This window comes from Eschrichtius robustus, chromosome 6 (assembly GCF_028021215.1).
Source record: "Eschrichtius robustus isolate mEscRob2 chromosome 6, mEscRob2.pri, whole genome shotgun sequence".
Taxonomy (NCBI): domain Eukaryota; kingdom Metazoa; phylum Chordata; class Mammalia; order Artiodactyla; family Eschrichtiidae; genus Eschrichtius; species Eschrichtius robustus.
The window spans coordinates 67040302-67065414 of record NC_090829.1 but is presented as its reverse complement, the minus strand read 5'-3'; the positions used below and the strand labels follow the sequence as shown (position 1 = coordinate 67065414).

At 41.7% G+C, this 25113-nt stretch overlaps 1 protein-coding gene across 10 annotated transcripts in view; it reads right to left on the bottom strand.

Moving 5' to 3' along the window:
* The window catches only part of LPP (LIM domain containing preferred translocation partner in lipoma), a 684273-nt gene that overhangs the window by 480372 nt on the left and 178788 nt on the right, over positions 1–25113 (bottom strand). For 2 of the 10 annotated variants that reach the window (XM_068546441.1, XM_068546444.1), the window contains one exon: positions 24420–24481. The exons of the other annotated variants lie outside the window; for them this stretch is intronic. The gene's annotated coding sequence lies outside the window, so the exon portion shown is untranslated. The remainder of the gene's footprint in view (positions 1–24419; positions 24482–25113) is intronic. 10 annotated transcript variants of the gene reach the window in all.

Here is a 25113-nt window from a genome sequence, read left to right as displayed (position 1 = left end):
AAACTTTGATAAAGTGATTTCTGTCTTGAAACTTTCTTGTAAATCTAGAAGGAGCCTCATGCCAGGAGGACTGGGTTTTCCCTGTGCTACAGATACACTCTGTGATGTTAGGCAATGCTAAAGGGAACTTTTTCCCCTCTCTCTTTCTCTCTCTTTTTTTTTAAATTATTCATAGGCTTAACACAGAATCAATTTTCCTTAAGGCAGAGAAACAATGAGAAAATAAGCAGAGAGAGCTAACAAGGTAACTGAGAACGGGATGTTTCCCCATCTAAGGGAAAGACCCCACTGTACACATCAATATTTGTCTCGGGGCCTCAGTTTTCTCACATTCAGAATGAGGTTAGTGGATTCCATGGTCTCACATTTCATGCTTCTATGACTTTTTAGGGTGGCTCATCGTCATCTCTGAAGGCGATTCCAAGGATGCTTTGAGCAGTGGAAGCAACTTAGGACCAAGCGCCCCCTGTGCTGGAATGGTACCCCCACAAGGAGTGCTACTTGCATCTACACGTTCCAGGGTGTTGGCTAAAACTCCAGGCTCGTTATTTTGCAACCATGCCGTGTTATGTTTGGCCAGCTGACATTATGGTGCCTCATTTTGCTAAAAGTGTCAGTAAGTTCAAAACCACCTCGACATGGCAGAGAGCTGATGGAGAGCAGCCACAGCGCTGAAGCACACTCACCAACCACCCACAGGGCTGCTGGTAGCATCCTGGCTTATAATGACCTGCTTCTACAGGAAAGGCATTTAAATACCCAGATCTATTGCCCAGCATATAATGTATTCCAGGAAATACTCATATTTCCCGCCCAGATTTATTTTTAAGGGCAGAGGATAGAGTGATTTTAATACTGGTTCTTAAAAAAAAAGAAGAAGAAGAAGAGGCAAGGAGGAAAAAGTGACACTTTTTGATATATATATATATATGCAAAAGCACCTATATCTCCCCTAAAAGTGATCTGAGAAAGCATAAAGAGCACTCAGTTGGCCTTCATTATAATCCCTCTACAAACATCCAACATTTCCTGCCTTTGTCTCTCCCATTCCTCCTCTCTTACACCGCCTTTAAAACACATTCATTAGAATGGCTCCTTCGTCCACTTTTTTTTTTTTAATTTATTTATTTTATTTATTTATGGCTGTGTTGGGTCTTCGTTTCTGTGCGAGGGCTTTCTCTAGTTGCGGCAAGTGGGGGCCACTCTTCATCGCGGTGCGCGGGCCTCTCACTGTCGCGGCCTCTCTTGTTGCGGAGCACAGGCTCCAGACGCGCAGGCTCAGTAGTTGTGGCTCACGGGCCCAGTTGCTCCGCGGCATGTGGGATCTTCCCAGACCAGGGCTCGAACCCGTGTCCCCTGCATTGGCAGGCAGACTCTGAACCACTGCGCCACCAGGGAAGCCCCCGTCCATTTTTTTATACAGGACCTGGGGACTATGAAAGCCTCACTCACACACTCACTGGCTTTCCAACTGAGATTCCACCTGCAATAACAGCTCTCCAAAGGGCCTGGATAGTGGCCAGAGGGCAGCACGAGGAAAACGTGAGAAAACCAAGTGCAGTTCACTCGCTTCACTTAGCCTGGGAATTCTTTTCCCCTTTTCGGTCAGGTCAAATTCTACCCAGCATTCAGGTCCCAGATCAAATCCCTCCTCCTCCAGGAAGACTTCCTTCATTTTCTCCACATTTGCATTCAACCCCAACCAAAGTTAATGTCTCTCTCCTCTAAGGACCACAGATTCCTTAACTAGACCTCTTAATATTTAGGAATACTATTCAAATATCTTAACTCTCATTGGCGCAATCTCTAGTCTATCTCCAATAAGAGTTATCTGCATTAACTTTCATCAACCCCAATTTCCCCTTCAAAAAGTCCCTTAAGGGCAGAGACTGGGTCTTGTTGAATTCATCAAATATAAAGATAAAACCTGTCTAAAGAAAGACTTAAAACAAGTATATAAATAATTATCTTACAGGAATGATTCTATTAAAGATAAAACGACAAGGATAGATGAAGGATCCCAGACTAGAAGTGAAGCAAGTCCGTGTGGGATGTGTACTAAAGACCTTCACACACAGAACAGTACATTGCCTTATAAAAATGAAGGCAGCTAACATTAACTGAGCACTGGCTATGAGTCAGGTAGAGCCTTAAACATTTTCCAGGTATTAACTCTCTTAATCTTCAAAGCAACCTTGGAGGTAGGTACTGTTTTTACCTCCATTCGATAAGGGGATGAGTCAAAGAGAGCTCACACAACTTGCCCAAGCAAATAGAAGAGCTGGCTTCACACTTCAGCAAAGAGACTCCAGCTAATGTGCTTGACCACCACGCTCTCCTGCTTCTGCAAAAGACTGTCCACATCCTGCACAACGGAAGAGGGAGGTGGTACTCTCCAGAACCCAGTCAAAGGAGGTACTTTTGCAAAAGGACCCAAGAAGTAACAGCATACGGGTAAAGGAAACTTTAAGGATAAACATCACATTCTAGACGTCTCTACCTGCGCAATTTGAAAGGAGAAGACTAAAGCCACTTTAAAGCTGTAGCTTTCTCTAATTTACCTGACTTCCTCAAACTGGAACTTACTCATTCTTTGCTGAGAGCAGTGAGGCTGAACTTCTTTTTCCTTGCACTGTTATTTTATGAGTGAAAGAAATGGGGTTGTTACCTTGACTGCTAATGTTAGAGATGCTTTGTGAAGACCTGGTCAGTATTTTCCTTCCAGAAAAGGGGAAAGGCCTTTTAGCAAAGTACTGGATGTGAAAAATCAAACTTAAATGATGAAAGAGAGCATCTTGTGGCCAATCTTAATGATACTTAATTCTCAGATGAGGAATTCTGTAGTAAACAACCTCTTGATTCTGTGCAAAACATTTTTAATTTCATGCCCTGCTAATCACACAGCTGTTAAATTTTCCTTCCCATCAGTTGTAAAAAAATAAATAGATAATTGTAATAATAATTTAAGAAACAGTTGGGCTTCAAACAAAATTTGAGCCCTCATGAATTTTCCCATCTGGAATTAATAATGTAGTGGATAGTGAAATTGAGTCACCATCAATTCAGTGGATTCAGTTGATATAAACTTATATTACATGATTATAAGTATCAAAATGCAAGGCTCTAAACATCAAAGGCTTCTGACACGCGGGCCACAGAATGTAAAGTCAATCTACACTGCATTCCCAGACAAGTCTGGCACCTGATGTTTCTTCCAACAGATTTTAACAACCTGTTTCCTTTCACTGTGGCCTTATCTCCTCTTGGCCACAATAGGCACTATACACATATAAGTACCACCTAGACTTGGTGTTACAGGCTTGGCAATCCAGAGCCTAGAGAAGAGAAAAATCAGTGTGAACGCGTCAATCTAATCAATACACGGACATTTTTAAAAGGCAATCGTTAATGCTGCAAATCAAAACAAGAGTGAGGATGAAAGGGGGTTTTTAAATAGTTGGGGAGCAGAGAAAGAGGTGGTTCAAAGGAGTATGATGATATGGTAGCAAGGGTGAGCCAACTTTGCAGGCAAGAGAGGCTAAGGACCAGGAAAGAAAACACCAGCAAGGAAGTGGCAAAAAGGGATATCCTGTAAAGAAGGAGGGGACAAATATACTAAAGGAAATAAAATAAGCATAGTCAGATGGACCAGAATATCAGCAGGGGATCTTCAAAGAAGATCTTCTGTTTCTGTGCATCAATACTTTTCCCATCACCTTGGCTATAAAACACTATAGGAAATGCCTGGAGTACTAACACAGTGTCTCTTCATCTGGCTTGCTCCAACCTAAAGTTGGTTTGCTGAAATCCTTTCAGTTCTTCAAGGCATGCTTACACACCACCTCCTTCAGGAGCCCCTCCTCCGGGTTCCCACAGCATGCCACCTGTGTACCTCTCCTTTGTCACCTAGCTGGTTTGGCTTTGTGAAACAGCTAGTTGTGCATGTGTCTGTGTCTCCCACTGGACTGTAAACTCCGTGAAAGAAGAAATTACACATCCCACCATATTTTTATTCCTCAGTGCCTGATCTAGACTTTGCACTGTAGGCCCTTAAGGAATGCATATGCTATCTTAAGAAAACCTAGAAGAGGACACTTCCTGTTTTAGGTATTCTGGTTACAGAAAACAGAAATTTAAGGATTTATAAACTTGACCACTAGCAGTCACCCTACAAACCCCTGTAAGTGACAACCACTATGAATATTTCATCACTCAAGTTTACATGAAAAGTTCATAAAATGAACACAATTTTCATAATCATTATCACGGCCTACCCGAAGAAAAAGTTCAATACAAAGGCACGTTGCTTTTCTGACCTGAGCACGGGCTTATAACTGTCAGTGTCAGTGTGAGAATCATTTCCAGAAACTGAAAAGAACTTTCCTGAAATCTCAGCATCACTTCAGCCCCACCCTCCACTCCACATCTCATCAAAAACCAACAGCATTTCCTTCATGCCTCATCATTAATGATAAAGTGAATGAGTCAACTGCACAGAACAAACAAAACACCAACAATAATTTACTGTGAACATCGTTGCATTTGTACCACACTTTATGTACCCACTCTCTCATTTGATGTTTTCCATGAGCTTCTGCAGCAGGAGGAAATGGAATAATTATTTTAGAGATGAGAAAACTCAACTCTACACGATGTGATTTGCCCCAAAACACACAGCTCATAAGCAGCTATGACAGCCTGTGAATTCAGGATTCCAGATTCTCCATCCGGACTTACGTTCATTTATTCAACGTTGTCTCTCTTATCTAAAGCATTTAAGCAGACACAAGAAGTTGATAATGAAGCCCCAGAGACTTACATAAATGAGAAGTTATCTAAATCAGATAGGGCCTAGCTGAGTTCCATTAGAATATGAAAGAAGGAAAGAAAAAGAGAGAGAAAGGAAGAAAGAAACCACTTTGCGTAAAGATAGTAAAATTTCCTGGAAAACAGGGGTCTTGAACTGTACTTTAAAGGTGTATTAATCAAAGTGAGCCCACAAACTGACAGTTTCAGAATCATCTGGGAGCTTGTTAGAAATACAAATTCTCCCACACTGTGTTCTCAGACCTCCGGGACCATAGCCTCTGAGGGTGAGATTCCCCAGGTGATTCCAATGCACAGCAAGTTTGAAAAGTGTCGCTTGAAAGTTACGATCAGACCTGAGCAAATAACAAGAAGGTAACAGGTAGGTTCCAGGAAGGGGGTGTGGAAGTGGGGTGACATTAAAAATTCAGAGGCCCAGAACCCAGAAAACTCAAAATATGTCAGCGAAGAAGGTCCAGAACTCTGGGCTGGAGAAGAAGTATCCTGTGAAGGATGGGGTCTGAATGAAGTTACGATGAAGTCACACCGTAGAGAAAGCTGAATGCAGGCAGAGCAGGGCAGCTCTAGAATCACTCAGGCCCCACGTTTGAACCTTGAGAGAAAGCATGTAGCCCTAAGCAACAAGAGCATCATGCAGTTCAGGACCAAGAGGTCCCACGGGGTTCAGAAGGTCTTTAGAGGAGAACCTCTTTTACAACCTGGAGGAACACAAGTTCACCAGGCAGACAAGGATGGAAAGGAACATGGTCAAGGTCCAAGATATAAAACAACGTGAGGTATTCAGCACTACTGAGACACCCTGGATTCGGTGTCCTCATCTATACGAGATTAATAATCCTAACCTAGTGGGATTGTTGAGGGGATTAAGTGAGAAAGTGTTACACCACGACGACTCCGAATGTGGTGTCTGGGAAGGAGGAGACATTCAACACAGCCCACTGCCTTTCTTCCCCTTTCAGGACAATGCAGCACATGAGAGTGAGCTAGGCTCCTCGCCCTCTCCAGGGCTGGTTGGCAAGCTCCTGACTTGAAGGATGTTTTCTCATAAATGTTCACAGGGCAGCCTGCTGGGGGTGGTCCTGTGGTTGCGATCTATTGCACTCAGACACATTCCAAGACCTAGGGCTCCTTCACTTCCTGCTTCTCACTCTTACTTTTTCAGAGGGGCTGCAGGTTCTCAAGGTTATCTTGGGCACAGCTTTCTTTCTAAATGACACATAACCATTTCTACAGGCAAAAGTGCTCTGTGCAACTTCTTCTTTCAGAATGGGACTTCGGGCTGCCCTGAGAGTGGATCTGCTTCTCGTCTCAGAGGATCTGTTGGACAGCAGACACAGATCAGTCCAGCTGGTGGGCTGGAGGTCTCTGGGAGTCTATCTACTCGGGGATGTTAACTAGGGTTGCTCAAAGGGAAAAACCAAGTTCCAGAGTCAAATGAAAGTAAGCTGACGGCTATCCCACAGGGCTTCCTGAAAGATTTAACAAGCTAACATACATTGTCAATACCTAAGAGGGCGCCAGAGTATGCTGCATTCTCCAGGCTTACGGGGGACACATCTTTTTAGACTGGTATCTCCTTGGACTAGTATTTATGGACCACGCACAAGAAAATAAATTGAGTCAAAGCATGATCTACGTAAGGCAGGGATCATCTATTTGCCTAGAGTTGACTCCCAGAAAGATGATGAAGATGGCAGTTTTTGGTTATGCTTTTCCATCTTCCCATTCATTACCTTACTCACCATGTCCTCCCCTTCCTCCACATGCCCCTTCCCTTCCCCGTTCCTCAGTGCACACAGTTTTGGAAAGAATCTGCTAAACTCATCAGCATTTGATGAACTAACGCCTTCTTTTTCACCACCCTGCACTTCGATGACTCTATTCCATTGTTCATTCCATTTGCTCAGAAAGCCTCCCCCTTTATCAAAATCCCGCTCAAGGCCAACCCAAGTGTCACTTTCCCCAGGAAGCCCTCCTTAATCCCCTGCCCTCCACCCCAGTTGGAAGTGATCATTCTTTTCTCTTCTCTGAACTTTCTCAGCAAGTTTCTACTTTCTACTTTATAGTTATTTGTGTGCTGTCTCACCTTCACCTGTTGGTTCACCCCTTTCCTAATACTTTCACACCTATCATCTTGTTTCAGCCTCATGACATGATGGGAGGTAGAACAGGCAGGTATAATTACACCCACAGTATGGAGACAACGTAGCTTAGTGGTTAAGAGAGCAGCTGCTGGGAACAGACTACCTGAGTTCAAGTCCTGGGCTGTACCTTTTGGTTTGTCCCCATGTCATCCCCTCTATCCAAACAATCCTTTATACTATTCCACTTCGACCAAAACTATACACAAAATGCTTCCTGTTCCATTGAAAACTGGATGTCTAGAGTTTGATATTGGTTTAGAACATTTTGCCTCATCTCACCAGTTTCTTTAAGGAACAAGTCAGGAACCACTCCTGGTTTTTTTCTAGTTATCCTATACATGTATTTTGGGTCATCCCTTCCCCCCACCCCAGCCCAATAAGCCCAGGTGCATCCCCAGTGGCTGATATGTGACTCAATAAAAGAACATCCTGTCTTGGCACTCAGCTACTGCTTCTGGGCTTACACCGTTTTGATGATATCTGTTACCAAAGGGTCATTTCACTATAAGAAACTGTCATGACAAAATTGTACACTTGACCATTCTCTCCCTTCACAATTTCAGATATTAGGAGAGTTAAACTAATCCCCAAACTTGATCCCTGAGGAACTTTGAAAATGATGCTTCTGAATGTCTAGCAAAATAGACATTCATCCTCTCTCCCATTTTAAGGACACTTTTTTTAATCTATGAGAAATATTTTCTCCAATTTGATTTTATTATGTTCATACTTAAAGGCTTTTCTAAAGTCTTGCTACGTCATATCCCTTGATCATTTGTCATTCTTACAGTCTCTTCCTTGATTTGTAATTCACAACTTTTTAATTCATCTGCCCCATCATTCTGGGGAACATACACAGGAATATGTCCTGCAGAGTGGATCAAGGTGGTAGTGTATGGGGTGGAGGGAAGGAGAAAATAATGGATGAAGTAAAATTCCAAGTTGTAGGTGCTCACCCTCCTCCCCAAATTGGCTGAAACGCTCCAGCTTAAGGAGTAACATTCATATCCTCAACCAAAAGCAGATCAAATACCTGCCAAAGCTTCTATAACTTCCTCTGTCTGTACTTGTTCTAAACAATAGTCTTTGATGATGTAAACATCTGCCAAATTGGAAAGTAAGTTTATTAAGACTAAAAAGCTGCAAGGATTAGAATCAGACATAGATAGGCCCTCAGTTAGTGGCCCTTCCCTCAAATCTCACCACGGAGAATCCTTTGCCATTGAAAGGACTTCCACAGAGGCCACATGGATGCACAGGCAGAACCTGAGGCCAGATTAGCCGAGATCTGCTGGTGTGGCCGCCAGCTGGTATCTCTCAGGAAATGAGCCGCAGAATCAGAGAACACTGACTTTACATCGCATAGTAGAGTGGTTGCCAACAGGTAGGCAAGTTGGTCGCTTAAGCAGTGGAGCCTTTTATTTAAATGAAATAGTATATAAAACTAAATTAAAACAGATCTAAGAGTGAGCTGCTCAGGCAGAAGGGCCCAGAGTCCTCGCCACTCTCCCCGCACCCCATCATCTGAGGCTGTACATCCACCCAGAACTCTGGGCTCCTTGAAGGCATAAGTTTAAAAATTCACTAATCTAATCTAATTTCAACCTTAATAATTCTTCAGAGGAAACTGAGGCCCAGAGATTGAGTGTGGTCCTTGTATCCAGAGCTAGTAAGTAGCAGAGCCACAAATTCTTCCGAACGAAACCATGCTGCCTTTTCCCAAGCATATAGTGTTTATGTTCTAGGATTCTGCCCTTTTATTAGGACGAAGAAGTTGGTATGATCAATGTGCCAAGCAAAATTCAAAAATGCGCCCAAGGTCAAAGAGTAAGGACATCTAAATTAAACCTTGGGAAACCCAGCTTGGAGAAACACAAAACATCCATTCTATGAAGGTTTCATGTGCTGGTTTTGCAGTGAAAACAACAAAAATACAGTAGGGGAATTTTTTTTTTTTCTTTTAGCTTCTATACATAAATGTGTCAGGCACAAAAGTCAAACTACTCTGAAATGTTAAATCCATTCAGTTGTAAGTAAAGGAAAACATAGCAGCATTTGTGTGAGCTGTGGGAGACACGTAACCCAAATGTGTTCTTTGGGTTAGTAACTTGAACTTGGAATTCATTGAAAAAGTGCGAGGAACCTACAAGAAAGAGAACTGAGCAAAAAACACTGTGAGACACGTTTGATATAATAGTCATATGATTAACAAACTGTCACATCAAACTTTCCCACAACGTGGGAACACTTTGACACTTCATATTTTTAAAACTGACATTTTGATTCATTACTGTAAATAGCACATCAGGTTAAATATTGTGACAAGGAACAGATCATATATATATGATCATATATATACATATATATTCACTCTATATATTACGTGTGTATATTTTTCCTAGCTCTGTAACATTTTAGAATATACGCAACCTTTTCTTACAGTGACAGTTTGGGCCAGTATGTAAACAGGCTATATTGCACTACTTAACTATCCATTTTTCTTGCAAGTAGGCAGAGGGACAACATTTCTTCATTCCACAGAAAGTATATGAAGCAGAGGGATTTCAAAAGTAATAGGATGACTTCTAAGAAATTCTGAATAAGTCTATCAACTCCAAGTAAAGGATTTTATCAAAGTTGTTTTGATTTACTGCACTTGAGTTCACAAAATCATTGTCACAACATGCATAAAACATTTCTCTTGTCTTCAAGGTGTTCCCAATCTATTTAAAGAGACACACACATATGCAATTCTAAAGCAAGGCAGACTGCTTCACACATACAAGAAAAGTGCAAAATGCTGCGTCTTTTTTTCCTTTCCTTTATTTATTTAGTGTGCATGTGCATTGCTTATAATAAATAACATGTTTTCTAAGCCATAGCTCAGTGTAAACTAATTCAATCAAATTAAGCAAAGTATGGGCATCAGTGGGGGCTGAAGAAATGTAGAAAGTTTGCAAGAATACTCAGATTCCCAAGCCAAGCTTTCTTCGCAAAGAAAATATAAAGATAGTGTTTGGTTTCCATCTAACACCACACAATACACCCTTCTAACCTTTCACTTTATCTACAGCTCTAAAACAAAAGATAAGATATTCATCCCCTTAAATATCCAAGTTTTGATTTCAATTTTCTCTGGTAATTCCAAAGTTATTATGTACTTTCAAAGTGTAGACAACTTTATAAAAAGACTGAGCTAATCACACACACACACACACACACACACACACACACACACACACACACTACAGAAATAGATTCCATGCGTATTTCTTTTATGTATTCAACTTTCTCTCTGGACATTATACCATTATTATTCAAATCATTCTCCTATTTAAACACCTGGAAAGTTAGACACAAAAAGGAAACATGAGATCTATACATATCAAGATATTATGCTCACTACAGATAAGCTTTGCCTCTGTACTGAAATTTAAATTAGACAACGGTGGTCTTCCGAAGCACATACATAAAAAAGGAAGACTGCTCCACATTTATGTTTTTTCAGAAAGGATGCAGGATGCTATCGACCAAATGCATCCAAATCCTATGAGAGTTAGGAGGCATAATGGATATCATTTAATGTATATGACAAATATTGAGAAAAACCTACAAAACATGAATATCAACCAAAACCCAGGCTTTAGCTGCAGCATCAAAAACTTCTTGCGTCCTTCATTCGTAACCAAAAAAAGTGCTCTAATTTTGTTTTTAGCTAAATTAGTCAACTCATTTAGGGCAGAAGGCCTTTTTATCCCCATATTCTGGATGTATCTATATGTATTAAAAGTTCAAAGTCTTACACACCATTTCAAAGTTTCTTTCAAACTAAGCAAATTAAAGAATATAGAAATGCACTATTTTTCCCTTGGCTTGCCGAAAAAAAAAAAGCAGCCTAAGGTTGTCCAAACCATAATAAGTCACTGTTTCAATCTGAGGACTCATACTTACTTTTCCAAACTCTTAAGGGGGTAGGTTACAACCTTCAAAGGTTGGAGACTCCTCGATAGAAGGGTGAACCACTGTCTATGGAACAACTGCTCTTCCATAGTACTGGGGAAGAGTAGAAGTAACATTACAACATTTGAAGACAGAAGATCTAGATGCAAATCAAATCTCACCATTTACTCCTTGAAGTGAATTGGAGCAGGTCACTTGGCTTTTGTTTCTTCATTGTAAAATGAGGATAATACTGGACAGTGTACTGGGTTTCATGAAGATTAACTAAGAGTGTACAAGAAATCTCACTGAATCCTAATTGGTGAGAACACTATTCCCCCAAACTTTTATTTGCCAATTTTTACCATCCATTAATAAAAATGTTAAGAGGTCATCTGAATTCAACTAAGTTCAACTCAACAAAAATTTACTGGATGCTCATTGTATGTGATTTCAGTCTCTGCCAGGTGCCATGATTGAAGGCGGGCAGGGGAAGGAAGAAGAGAAGGAGGGAGGAAAAAGGAAGGGAGGAAGGTCCAGCAAAGACACAATTTCTGTCCCCTAAGGCCCTGTAATCTTGTGAAGGAGACAGCATTTCACATATGAACTTTCTGAAGAATACTTAACACTATATAATAAAGTACCCCAAAAAGGGTGGTGCTGACAATGGGTTTTAATGGTAGTTTTATATGAGGTGTAACATGAGGTGAAGAAAGTGTTCAGAGCAATAGAGAACGTGACCTAATTATTCCCCTGCCCCTGTAAGCATCTACTTCTCAGTGGACCAACCTGTGGAATCTGATAGAAAAGAGTCTCTTCGGATGGGCCTTGCTGAGGGGCCCCTTGGGCGTTTACTCTGGCCTCTATCACCCCCACTCTATCCGTAACCCCCCTCCTTTCCTCATTCGTCCCTCTGCACTGAGCTTCCCCCTCTCTCTTCACCTCCTCTGCCCATTCCTAGGGAAGCCATGCCCCCGGGTCTGGCTCATCTCCATCCACAGCCATCTGGGCTGAAAAGGGCCCTGAGGCAGGGGTAAGGGTGGCACAGTTGGAACATTAGCGCACCGAGAATCAAGAGACCTGAGTTCCTGTCCCAGCTTTGTCCCTACTTCACTCTGAGACCTTGAGCAAGTCACTTCCACTCAATGGGCCTCAGGACCCTCACTCATCAAAGGAGACTAGAGGATATTTAACAGCCCTTCTTGCTCCTAAATGTTCAATGTCTGTGACCTGACCTACAGCTTCCAACAGTTTCCAAGTCATAACTGGGGGCCCACCAGTCCCAGGCCTCCTGGAGAGGCACTGACATGACCACATCAACGGTTTCTACTGTGGGGAAGGTCAGGGACTCCTTCAGAAAATAGCTGATCTAAACAGAGCCCAAGGAGTGTCATGGCAACACTGCTCGCAAGCTGCCAGAGGTAGGGAGGAAAAGCAGCCAAGATGCATGTGCAGCTGCCACATTTCAGCACAGCACTCAAACCTCGTTAATATCATCTTGCTTAATACCGAGTCCCATAGATCAGAAGCTATTTTTACTGTGTATTTAACAGATTTGTGTACCGTCTTCCCTGCCAGCGTTTTCACAGTCCAGTACAGGAGACTCTGCCATTGGAGAGCCTTCAGAACCTGAGGCCACCCAGGGTTAACTCAGGAGAGGGAAGGAGGGGGAGAAGGAGAATGAATAGAAGGGAGAAAAATAGACGCAGTGGGGCTGGAGGCTAGGGGAGAGGTGGGAGTAAGATGTAACCAGAGCAAGTATGAGCCAATACTACCAACCCCCAAGTGTGAGGCATTCTTGTCTCAGTTCTCCAAAGACTCAGGGATGCACGTGTGGAGGAGAGAGGGGGAGAGCTGAGTCCTCTCTTATACTCGGGGGAGTACAGGTCCTCCCACGGCAATTGTGATCACCACCTCGGCTCGCTTCCATTGGTCTCCCCCATCAGTTCCCCCTAGAACAGCCAAGAGTACCACTCTGCAGAGCCCTCTGCCCACACTCTAGGAGGCAAAAACCTATCCACTACTGTGCACTCTTCGGAGCTTACAGGGAAGGGCTCTGGCTAAATGTCCTGTTTCCACCTGTCTCCCACGTGTAGGAGTGGGAATTCTAGATTATGATGACTGACCGAGCTAAACGATGTGAAAGCACCTGCCACGGGCCTGTCACATAGTACGTCACAGTAGACACCCAGTAAACGTGTGCTTGCTTCCATCTGTTTCATAAGGCAACAGCGTCACGTGTACCACCTTTATTCCTAACATTCTTCGTAGAAAGAAGGAACCCAGTCAAGGCTTGCCGAGTGGTGAGCAGGAGCTCAGGTCCCAACCATTCCTCTCCTGCTTGGTCATATGGGGGCGCCATTCTCAGACCTGTCACTAATCGGGCAGGTAAAGTAGGGTAAGCCATTTCTTCCCCGGGAGGGGGCTCAACTAGACAGAGAGTTTTTAAGTTCCTTTCCCGTTCTGAAATTCTATACATCTCTAAGTGTCATATCCATCTTAAAAACAAGCAAGAAGCAGAGGGGAAAACCGTTGAAGAACACAGTTGTGCGTTTCTTTATCGAGCACGATACAGAAGGCATTGTGCCAGGAGCTAAAGGAAATTCAGAAAAGCAGAATGAAGTAGTCCTTAGATTCAGAACCCTTATAATGTATGTATATTGGTGAGGGAAGGTAAGAGGAAATACAAAAAGACGGCAGTACAAAATAAAGTCAATTATAAAACAAAGTCCAATTCTAAGACTATACTTCTGAGCCAAGGGGTGGAGAGAGAAGGCTTCCTCAGGAGGAGGGATGTGTGCTGGTCCTTCAGACAGGAAAGCAAAGCCCACACAGGCAAAATGGAGGAAGGTAGCATTTTACAAGAGTGGACCCTCTCCAGTGGAAGGGTCATCAGGTCTGTAAGATGGTTAAATATCTTGTCTGTTTTATGTCTTAGATTATTTTAAAATTCTGTGTTGCATACATTAAAGGATGGAATAATAATGGTCATCCCACCCACTCATCATCATAATGCTCTGTGGGGTCACAGGAAGAGCAGTGAAATAGGAAACAGGACACTTGGGTTCTGAGACCTGCTCCATTGCCACTATGAGCTGCCAGCCTTTAGCTAAATGGCTTATCTAGCTGTGGGGTAGGAGATCTTGAAGAATTCCAGTTGGAGTTCTTGAGGCTTCTTGAGAACCAAATTGTCCAAAGCTCACGCTTTGCAGATGAGGAGACTGAGGTCCGCCAGGAAAGAAGTGATTTCTCTCAACTACACATTTCTGTCATCTGTGCCCAGTTCTCTGGGCAAGGCTGGTACTCACCTGCTTCTGGGTCTTGCCTCAGGCTGATCCTTGCCTGCCAGAGATTTCCTCTGAAGTCCCTGTAATATCCCACCAAGGTCCATCCAATCATCCTTCAAAGTCAATTCCAGTCCCTGGTTTTATATGAAACCTCCCGTAGAAAGAGCTCCCACATTCTCTCACTCACGAAGTATAATTTCTGAGCCCACACATCACACTGAGTCCTGGCTGGCCCTGAATCAAACTCACCTCCACACACCTGCCAGCTCCCTCCTTCGATGTCTTAGCGAGCCACCTTTCTCAGTAAGTGCTAAGTAAATGCTTCTCAAGTTAGGTTGGTCTGCACCTCGGTTTTCTGACACTCGGCTAAGTACCTTCTCAAACATATCATGCTGCCTCTGATTATCACAAGCCTGGATGTGTGCGACCCCCAGAGCAGCCAAAAGAGCTTCAACCACCTCCAAATCCATCAAGCTATTTACCAGAGCGACTAAACACACAGCAAGAGAGAAGAGACATAAAGAAAAGAAGAGGGGGAGCAAAGGGCATGGACTGCAAATCGGATAAAGAGCCATGCCTGCGAGCTGAGATGCACTGGAATCACCATTCCGGGTTTACAGGGGAGAAATCTGCAGTGCAGACACCAGTGGGGGCCCAGAGTCTCACACATAGTCCCCAGTGGAGCAAGGAGGTCCAACGCTGCAGTCTGAAAGGATGCCATGGTAAACGGAGAGATGGACAAAGTCTCAATACCTAGCCATCGGCTAGGCAGGTCCATTCCGTCTACTGCAGAGAGAGAGAAACATCTGGAAAGGAAGAGCATGGTAGCCCTCGACTGCAAAGGTTTTATACTGAGCGACACTCCACCAGTAATGTTGGAGTGAAACATGGCAGAAAGATTCATGAGGCAGAGCTGTGCAACTCCAGAGGCAACCCAAGGCACACATCAGATGGGAATTTTAAATAATCCCTTTAAACACACGAGGACTCAGATGCCAGCACACACAGTGATGGCCCCAGCCAGACAGCAAAGGCATATTGGCACCACTGTAATTTGTCCATTCACCAATATGCTTCCGGAAAAACACCCATATGCTTTCTTTTAGCTTCCATATGCTTTTTTAGCAAGGAAACTAAAATATTTCATTAGTTTTGAGTAATTAATAATTACTTATTTCACAATAGTCTCCCTCATTAAAAAATGAAAATAACTGATTAAGCTGCAGGATCCTGGCTTTCAACTCAAGCTTTTTCATTTAACTTAATTTTATTTTTTTAAATTCTTCCCCTCTAGGAATTGAGTAATAGAGTAAAACAGCAAGTGTAGAAATACTGGCACTATGGGAAATGAAGAGTTATCACCCACACAGCGCAGCATTCCTCCTGACTGAGACATCGTGGTTTAATGAAAAGAACACAGACTTTGGGAGCCCAAAGCCTTGGGATCCGATCCCAGTTTGACCCCTGGTGAATAGTACTTCTGAGGAAATGAAGGGCGTTGAAAAGATAAAGCCTGCTGGATTCCTGCAACCCAGGCTTCCACTACTCCCAGGGAGCGACTTCACAGGGCTCCCTCCTGCCTCTCAAGGCTTGGGGAAGGCATGTCACGGAATGCTGGCTCAGACCCAGTCAGTGTCAGCAGGCCTGTGGCCAACAGTCTCGGAATTGTCTCCAGCGGAAAACAATGCTTCGCAAACTCGAATGAGCCTAGGAACTACCTGGGGATCTTATTAAAATGCAGATTCTGATTAGGAGGTCTGGAGTGGGGCCTGAGGTCTGCATTTCTAACAAGCTCCCAGGTGATGCTGATGTCCCTGGTCTTCAGACCAAACTCTGAGAAGCAACTTGACCTGAAAAGTATCAAGATGAAGTTAGGAAGTAGAATCTGTAAGAGCAGGACACGCGTGCCTGTCTCATTGGGATAGGATGAGGATTGTTAATCATATGGACAATGATACTTCTGTGTGTTGTACAGCACAATGGTATTTCACTTACCCTCACAACAGTCCTGCCAATAGGGTGTGATTTCCATTTTACAGACAACAAAACTGAGACCCAAAGAAATCAAGTAATGCATCCAAAGTCATGCAGCTAATAATGCTAGGCTCCCAATCCAGGGTCAAGTACAAGCATGAGCCGGTGGAAGACAGAAAATTTAAGTAGCTATTACTGTAGGGTGCCGGTATGAAGCCTGCTTCTTGTTCTGCCGCCCCTTCTCGGGGCCTCCGTCTTCCCATCCGAAGCTGCGGCCCCTGAAAATCTCCAAGGCCTCTTCCACGTCTAACACCGGCCTTCATTCCCAGGGCTCCCACATAGACTCACAGTGGGTCACCAGGCACTGAGATTAGATTCACACATGTGGCAGTCATTACATCTTGGCACGATCCAAATTCTAGCTGCTCACATCTGCATTTGTGCTGATCTGTGCACGGCCAGAAGTCTATCTCTGGTAAAATATCTCACGCTCAATATAAGAGGGAGAAAACAACCAACAGATTCCCCAAAGCATCAAAATTCCAATTCAGTTGATAACTTGCAGTATGGTCAGGGCTCTATGACCCTAATCACTCTGTCTCCTCCTGCACTCACAAAAATGGAGAGTCTGAGACGACTAACCTGATAGAAGTTTGAAAGAAGAGGAAAAACATGAGTTATTTATAATGCAGTTTATACAATTGCCCAGCTTTTCTTATTCTGCCTTAAGGTACCACAAGGGCATTTAATTAATGAATTATCATATAACGATTCAGGATATGTGATCTTGTCCCTCTCTGAACTCCCAGAGCACACATTCACTGTACTCCTCGGGGGCCCACTGGCCATTTTCTACCGGGAATTTCTATCATTTATAGAATTGTTCCATTGTCCCTATTCACATTCAGTGTTATCTCTGGAGGTATTCACATATTTTCAAGCAGATCTGGATTTGAATCCAAACTTTGCTATTCATTTGCTGTATGACGTTAAGCAAATTAATCTCTCTGAGCTCAGTTTCCACATATGAAAAGTGGGAAAAAATAATTTTCTGTTTTATGAGATTAAATGAAATGATGTATTAAAATGGATAGCACTTAACAGATTCTGGGTTAAAAGTACATTTGAGTGAGTGAGTGAGTGAGTGAGTGAGTGAGTGAATAAATGAATAAAGCAAGCAGAATAAGAGTTTCAATATTAAAACATCACTCAACAGTTTGAAACATAAATGTCCAGAGTCACACTCATTTATGAGTCTGACACTCAGAGCAAAACAATAGGTGAATTGTGGGAGAAATCCAACAGCAAAGGAAATGTGTTACCCAAATGTCATCTCAAACTTCGCACATTGAAAAAAATCTTTCGCTTAACCTAGAACCTATGTACGGCCTTCAGAAGGTTTACAAACCTCATGAAACTGTAGACAACATTCTATGCAGATGTGCATTCTCTAACTATTTCATAGATTCATCCGAGTTTCCAAATATTCCGTAATCCTCTCCCCACCACTACACACACACACACACACACACACACACACACACACACACAGACGAATTAATAACTACTGCCTTAGGCAAGTCCCTTGACAGAAAGGGATCTGCCAACTGAGAGAGAAAAAGTTCACTTAATAAAACAAGGCTGAAAGATACAAGCATGCGGTTTAGAAAGTACAGACGGTGGAAGTTTTTACGATAAGCGCTCCCATCCAGAGAAAAGAGCTCTGAATCTAAGACTCAGCTTGGCTGCAAACTTGGTACAGGACCTTAGGCAAATCAGAGACTCAGGAAAATCAGGCTTTGGGGAACCTTTGACATCCAATCTGTTTCACCCTCTTCCTCCTCCTCCTCCTCCTCGCATCTCACAGATGGAAAAACTGAGGTTCAGAGGAAGGTAATGCCTTCACCAAAATCACAGCAAATAAAGTAGAGCCAGGATTTGAACCTCAGACCCAGTAAAATGATTTCCACTCAGTGTGTCATTATTATGAAGTGCAAGGTAAGTGTTTAGACCCAGTGGCCTCTAAGTTATCTTCCAACTGATAGATAATTACTACTCTATTCTCTGCACCTGGAAATCTCATGAAAACATTAGTTTGGTTTTGGCAAAGATCATTCTAGCTGCTTCTCAGCCCCAGCCCAGTCCCACAAGAACAAGGCAGAGAGAAGATCTGAAAGAATGAGAGATGCTGCTATTAATCTTGTGTAGCACAGAGATCGGGAACTGCAGGCCTTGAACTAGATTTCACTGTGTTGGCTATTACTCACCTGTCCTCCTGCGTATTAATCCTGCATCTGTCTTCTCTTTATTAATGTTCCCAACTATGCACAGTACACAGCCAGCTAGGAACTCACCCTTAGCTTCCTATAATTCATTGGATCAGAAAAGGACAGGAGGAAACAGTGTGATGTCAGGGTCAAGTAATCTCTTACAGGAAGAACTGCAAGGGAATCCTAATAAACACAGAGAGCAGAGGCCAGCCAGAATCCTCTATTCCATGCTTCACGGAATGAACGAAGAAGTCTGGCATCCACTTATGTTTCAAGGGCATCTCACATCCCTGCGTTAACAATAGGATTGGTTTTGCCTGAAAGATAATGTCCCTTTAAATGGTGGGAAGAGAAAGGATACTTCACATACAGAGATCCCTCTCCTAAAACAGAGGTACAACTATGGAGTCAGAAGAAAGAATTCTAGCCTAGGATCTGCCACTAAAAGCTTAGACAAATCATATTCCCTCCCTGACCCCAAAATCTCCATCTCTGAGATTTGGCTAGATGGGTCCTTAAAGTTCCCTCTGCCTTTGACATTCTGACCTCTCCTTACAGGTCACTGACTCAACCCTGGAAAAGTCAAACAACAGAAGAGGATCCTCTCTATATTGCTAGTGAAGTTTACCAGAGCCTCAAAACTGAGACCCGGATTATCAAGCAGAGAAACATGAAGGAAGATGGATTTTTATTTTTTCCTTTCTAACCAGAAACTGAATGTTGCTGGGGGTAGGGAACAAGCAATGCATAAATGCCCAATCACAGTGTATATATAATTCAAATCACTAACTGCCCTTCAGGTATGTACAAGAATCAAAAGCTAAAAAGAACAACTATTTTCACACACTGAACTCTCCTATGACTTTGGAAAAGTGGCAGCAGGAGGAAGAAAGAATTGACCAAGAAATAAAATCATAGATATTAGGACATTTGACTAGAAATAATGCCATAAGCACATGGTCCAACTCTACCTGTTGTTAGATACTGAAATGGACCCCAAAGAGGGGAAATGACTTGCCCAAGGTGACACAGCCAGAGCTGGGAGTAGAATTAGAGTCTCATGACTCCTCATTCATAGAACATAACCCATAACACATTACTTCACTCCTGCAAGCGATGAGATTCTATCCAGGTAACTAAGAAAATAATTCAAAGATTTTGAAATAACAAAGCTCATAACTCAATAATAACTCTACCTCAAATAACAATAACTGATTTATTGGATTTAAGGTAGACTAGGGCTGTTTCTATCAAATTATAATAAACAATTCACTGTAGCAATATAGACAAGTCCATGAGAAATAACTGTGCATTACTCATCCTTGCTAATGAATCACCCTGTGGAAAACAGGGATAATCAACAGTCTACCAAAGGCCAGAAGCCTGTTCTTGCTCAAGTACAGATCTTCCCTGTTAAAGAACATCAGGTATCAGCTCTAAATAGTAAACAGGGTATACAGTTTCAGATTCCATGGAGTACAGCTTTAAATAGATTCGGTTTGGAAATGGGACATGGAACACACCGCAGTCAGTGGATCAATGTTGAAAGCTGAGGAAAACAATGATTACACTAATTAAGTGGGTACCTGTTGACACATCTACTGTCAAGTCTAATTGTTTATTTAAACTGTTATTCTTTCTTCATTACTGCCACTGACACCAATTATTACCACAAGATTATTTTAAATTTCTTGTAGCATGCCCCCAGAATATTTACTTCTCTACCTTCCAAAGGCTATTTGAGTTTTTATCCTTCTTTCCCCACCAAATCCACTTCTAAAATAAAAAAAAAAAAAAAAATAGATGAATAGATGAATGAATAGATGGATGGATGGAGTGATAGAGAGATAGGCAGATAGAGAGATAGATGAAATTCCTCTTTCTCAAGAGCAATTTTTCATAACCTTTCCAGCCTTGCTTAAACTCTTCTTGGTAACTTCAAGATGGGTTTCAGTGCAGAAATGGGGGCATAGTTAACCACTTTTGAAATTTTATTTTATTAATATTTAACAACTGGCATTTGGAGGAAAGTTAATATAATAACTGCAGTTTCTAAGTGAACAAATAGATCTCTGCCCAACAGAGCCACCAAAAATTATGATATCACATGTCTACAGTACATTCTTCTCTGATGTGTTTATCCCTGAAAATACATGAAGTACATAGGAAAGGATTTTTTTGCAGAGGTGTTTTATGGACTAGAGAGGGACAAAAAGATGGGCAGTAGTCACTCCTGTATTTTTGGCTACCATCTTTTTTTTTTAGTAACCCTCTCTTTTGTAGAAACGAGCATAAAGTCTAAACAACACAAGTGGCTTCTAGGTCTGATCTGCTCATAGAAGAGTTTCACAGTCGATGCGTCCCCCCTCACCGGCCTCCTTTGCACATGACCTCTTCTTATTCCATGTGTATGATGAATATCAGCTTTGAAAACCGTATTAATGTAACACCAAAATTTCCACTCATTTCTAAATTGCTAGCTCCTGCAAATATGGGTCAGTACCAACAAACCTCAATTCTTTCAAAGGTCTGTGTAATTAAAATTATGTTTAAACTACTATATATAAAATTGATAATTAATAAGGACCTACTGCATAGGAATTCCCTACTGCAGCGAACTTTACTCAGTACTCTGTAATGGCCTATATGGTAAAAGAATCTAAAAAAGAGTGGATATATGTATATATATAACTAATTCACTTTGCTGTACATCTGAAACTAACACAACATTGTAAATCAACTGTACTCCAATAAAATTTTTTTTAAAAATTATGTTTAAGATCATGGAAAGAGGGACTTCCCTGGTGGTCCAGTGGCTAAGACTCCACACTCCCAATGCAGGGGGCCTAGGTTCGAGCCCTGGTCAGGGAACTAGATCCCACATGCATGCCGCAACTAAGAAGCCCACATGCGGCAACTAAGAGATCCCACGTACCGCAACTAAGACCTGGCACAGACTAAATAAATAAATAAATATTTAAAAAAAAAAAAAAAAAGATCATGGAAAGAACATACCAAAGGGATAATCAAAATATTCATCAGAACAAATGTTTACAGTACTTGAAATGCTGATATCAAATCTTCCACAAAGTTGCTATTCTATAGGGCCTGCAGTTAGGATCATCATAGTGACTACTTCACCTCTTTTTGGCTAAGACTTCTAGAAGATTATAGAGAGCATAGCGGAGCTAGCTGGGAAGTACAGATAATCAGCTAGTTATCTGCAGAGGAAAACTCACATTTTGCAAATTTTAAAACTTTTTATGCTTCCTTAAACACATAAAACAAATTTTATGCTTCCTTATTTTTTTTTTTAAACTGGTCTCCGTTTTCTTTTTCTTTTTTTTAACATATTTATTGGAGTATAATTGCTTTACAATGGTGTGTTAGTTTCTGCTTTATAACAAAGTGAACCAGCTATACATATACCTATATCCCCATATCTCCTCCCTCTTGCGTCTCCCTCCCACCCTCCCTATCCCATCCCTCTAGGTGGTCACAAAGCACCAGCTGATCTCCCTGTGCTATGCGGCTGCTTCCCACTAGCTATCTATTTTACATTTGGTACTGTATATGTGTCATGCCACTCTCTCACTTCGTCCCAGCTAACCCTTCCCCCTCCCCGTGTCAAGTCCATTCTCTACATCTGTATCTTTATTCCTGTCCTGCACCTAGGTTTTTCAGAACCTTTTTTTTTTTTTTGATTCCATATATATGTGTTAGCATACGGTATTTGTTTTTCTCTTTCTGACTTACTTTACTCTGTATGACAGACTCTAGGTCCATCCACCTCACTACAAATAACTCAGTTTCGTTTCTTTTTATGGCTGAGTAATATTCCATTGTATATATGTGCCACATCTTCTTTATCCATTCATCTGTCAATGGACACTTAGGTTGCTTCCATGCCCTGGGTATTGTAAATAGAGCTGCAATGAACAATGTGGTACATGACTCTTTTTGAATTATGGTTTTCTCAGGGTATATGCCCAGTGGTGGGATTGCTGGGTTGTACGGTAGTTCTACTTTTAGTTTTTTAAGGAACCTCCATACTGTTCTCCATAGTGGCTGTATCAATCTACATTCCCACCAACAGTGCAAGAGGGTTCCCTTTTCTTCACACCCTCTCCAGCATTTATTGTTTGTAGATTTTTTAATGATGGCCATTCTGACTGGTGTGAGGTGATACCTCATTGTAGTTTTGATTTCTCTAATAATTAGTGATGTTGAGCATCCTTTCATGTGTTTGTTGGCAATCTGTATATCTTCTTTGGAGAAATGTCTATTTAGGTCTTCTGCCCATTTTTGGATTGGGTTATTTGTTTTTTTGATATTGAGCTGCATGAGCTGCTTGTAAATTTTGGGGATTAATCCTTTATCAGTTGTTTCATTTGCAAATATTTTCTCCCAATCTGAGAGTTGTCTTTGTGCTTGTTTATGGTTTCCTTTGCTGTGCAAAAGCTTTTAAGTTTCATCAGGTCCCATTTGTTTATTTTTGTTTTTATTTCCATTTCTCTAGGAGGTGGGTCAAAAAGGATCTTGCTGTGATGTATGTAATAGAGTGCTCTGCCTATGTTTTCCTCTAAGAGTTTTATAGTGTCTGGCCTTACATTTAGGTCTTTAATCCATTTGGAGTATATTTTTGTGTATGGTGTTAGGGAGTGTTCTAATTTCATTCTTTTACATGTAGCTGTCCAGTTTTCCCAGCACCACTTATTGAAGAGGCTGTCTTTTCTCCATTGTATATTCTTGCCTCCTTTATCAAAAATAAGGTGACCATATGTGTGTGGGTTTATCTCTGGGCTTTCTACCCTGTTCCATTGATCTATATTTGTTTTTGTGCCAGTACCATACTGTCTTGATTATTGTAGCTTTGTAGTATAGTCTGAAGTCAGGGAGCCTGATTCCTCCAGCTCCATTTTTCTTTCTCAAGATTGCCTTGGCTATACCAGGTCTTTTGTTAAACTGGTCACTGTTTTCTTGACAAACTCAAGAAGAACGAATTCTTCTGCCAAAGTCCCAACTGCTTCACACTGGTTCCCCAGGAGAGTGGAATGCAGACACTATAGGCCCTGGGTTTCAAAAGACTCTAACTCATGTTCTGTATTCTTAAGATTTTTTTTGTTGTAGGCTTAGATTATGTCCTTTTGAGATGTGTTTTGGGCAGTTAAGAGGCAGTGACAGACCCAACGAGTAAAGTTTGGCCCCTTCAGAGCCAGGTAACACTGGCAGCATAGTGTAGTGAAAAATGCACTCAATTGACAGCCAGGAAACTGGAGAGAAAGCTCTCCTGCTATATACTCACTGGGGATACAAGAAGGTACTAGATAAGAACATCCTAGGTAGAGAACAAACATATGGATACCAAGGGGAAGCGGGGGGGGGGGGAAGACCACGATACTATTATACATAGTATCAATAGTGTATATATGTCAATCCCAATCCCAATTGGAAGATTGGGATTGACATATATACACTATTGACACTATGTATAAAATAGGTAACTAATGAGAACCTACTGTATAGCACAGGGAACTCTACCCAATGCTCTGACCTAAATGGGAAGGAAATCCAAACGAGAGAGGATATATGTATATGTATAGCTGATTCACCTTGCTGCACAGCTGAAACTAACACAACATTGTAAAGCAACTATACTCCAATAATAAGTAATTAATTTAAAAAAAAAAAAAAAGGCCACCCTAGGACATGGCATACTATGGACACTTAAATACTTCCATGTTGCCCAGACTTTTGTGCTTTTGATATGAACCTTAAAAAGCTAGGAATTGAAAGAGAAATCAAATCAAGAAGACATAAAAGGGGCAAAGTTCACTGTCTTGGTCATTTTTCAGGTTTTGATGCTCATGAAATACCTTACTATTTCTTCTGTTGGGAGTGAAATCTACATTAAACATTACTGGCTAAGATGCCTATCAGCATTTCATAAACATGATGATGCCAAGCCTCTCTTATCTTGGACAGCTAGCTCTTGGAATGATCAGTGGACACAAGGTTCGGCAAACTGCAATGCTAGTGTCTGTAAATGAAACAGGTAAAGGTTACTCTTAGGTTCCAAGCTCTATTTATTCATTAACAATCATAAACTCTTCTATCTATACAGCAGTTTCTTGTTTGCAAAACACTTTCACATTCATTATCTCATTTCACCCCATGACAACCTGGTGAAGAAGCAGGAAGAGATTATTCTACCCACTTCTTAGGTGAGGAAACAGAAGCTCACAGAGTGAGAAGGGAACTAACATCTCTCTCTTGATTAACTTCACAAATGTCACGGGAAATGGGTATTATTGTCTTGATTTTACAGATGTGAAAACTGAAGTTCAGAAAAAGTAGGTAACTTGTCCAAGACTACATAGTATAGTACATGGCAGAGTGAGAGTTTGGACCCTCTGAGCTCTGCCTGTTCGTCCAGTGGTCTTTCCTTTATACCTAGGATATTAGGCGGGAAAACACAAGGACAGACAACTCACTGACTAGATCCACTAGACTTAGTGGAAGAGGGAATAATGAAATAAAACCAGCTATTTGATTGATGTGAAGAAGTAGCAAAAACACATGGGATTTAGAGCCAGTCAGACCTGTCTTCCTCTTACCAATGGTCTTAGGCAAGTTACTTAAGCCCCAAATGTCAATTTCCTTACACATAAA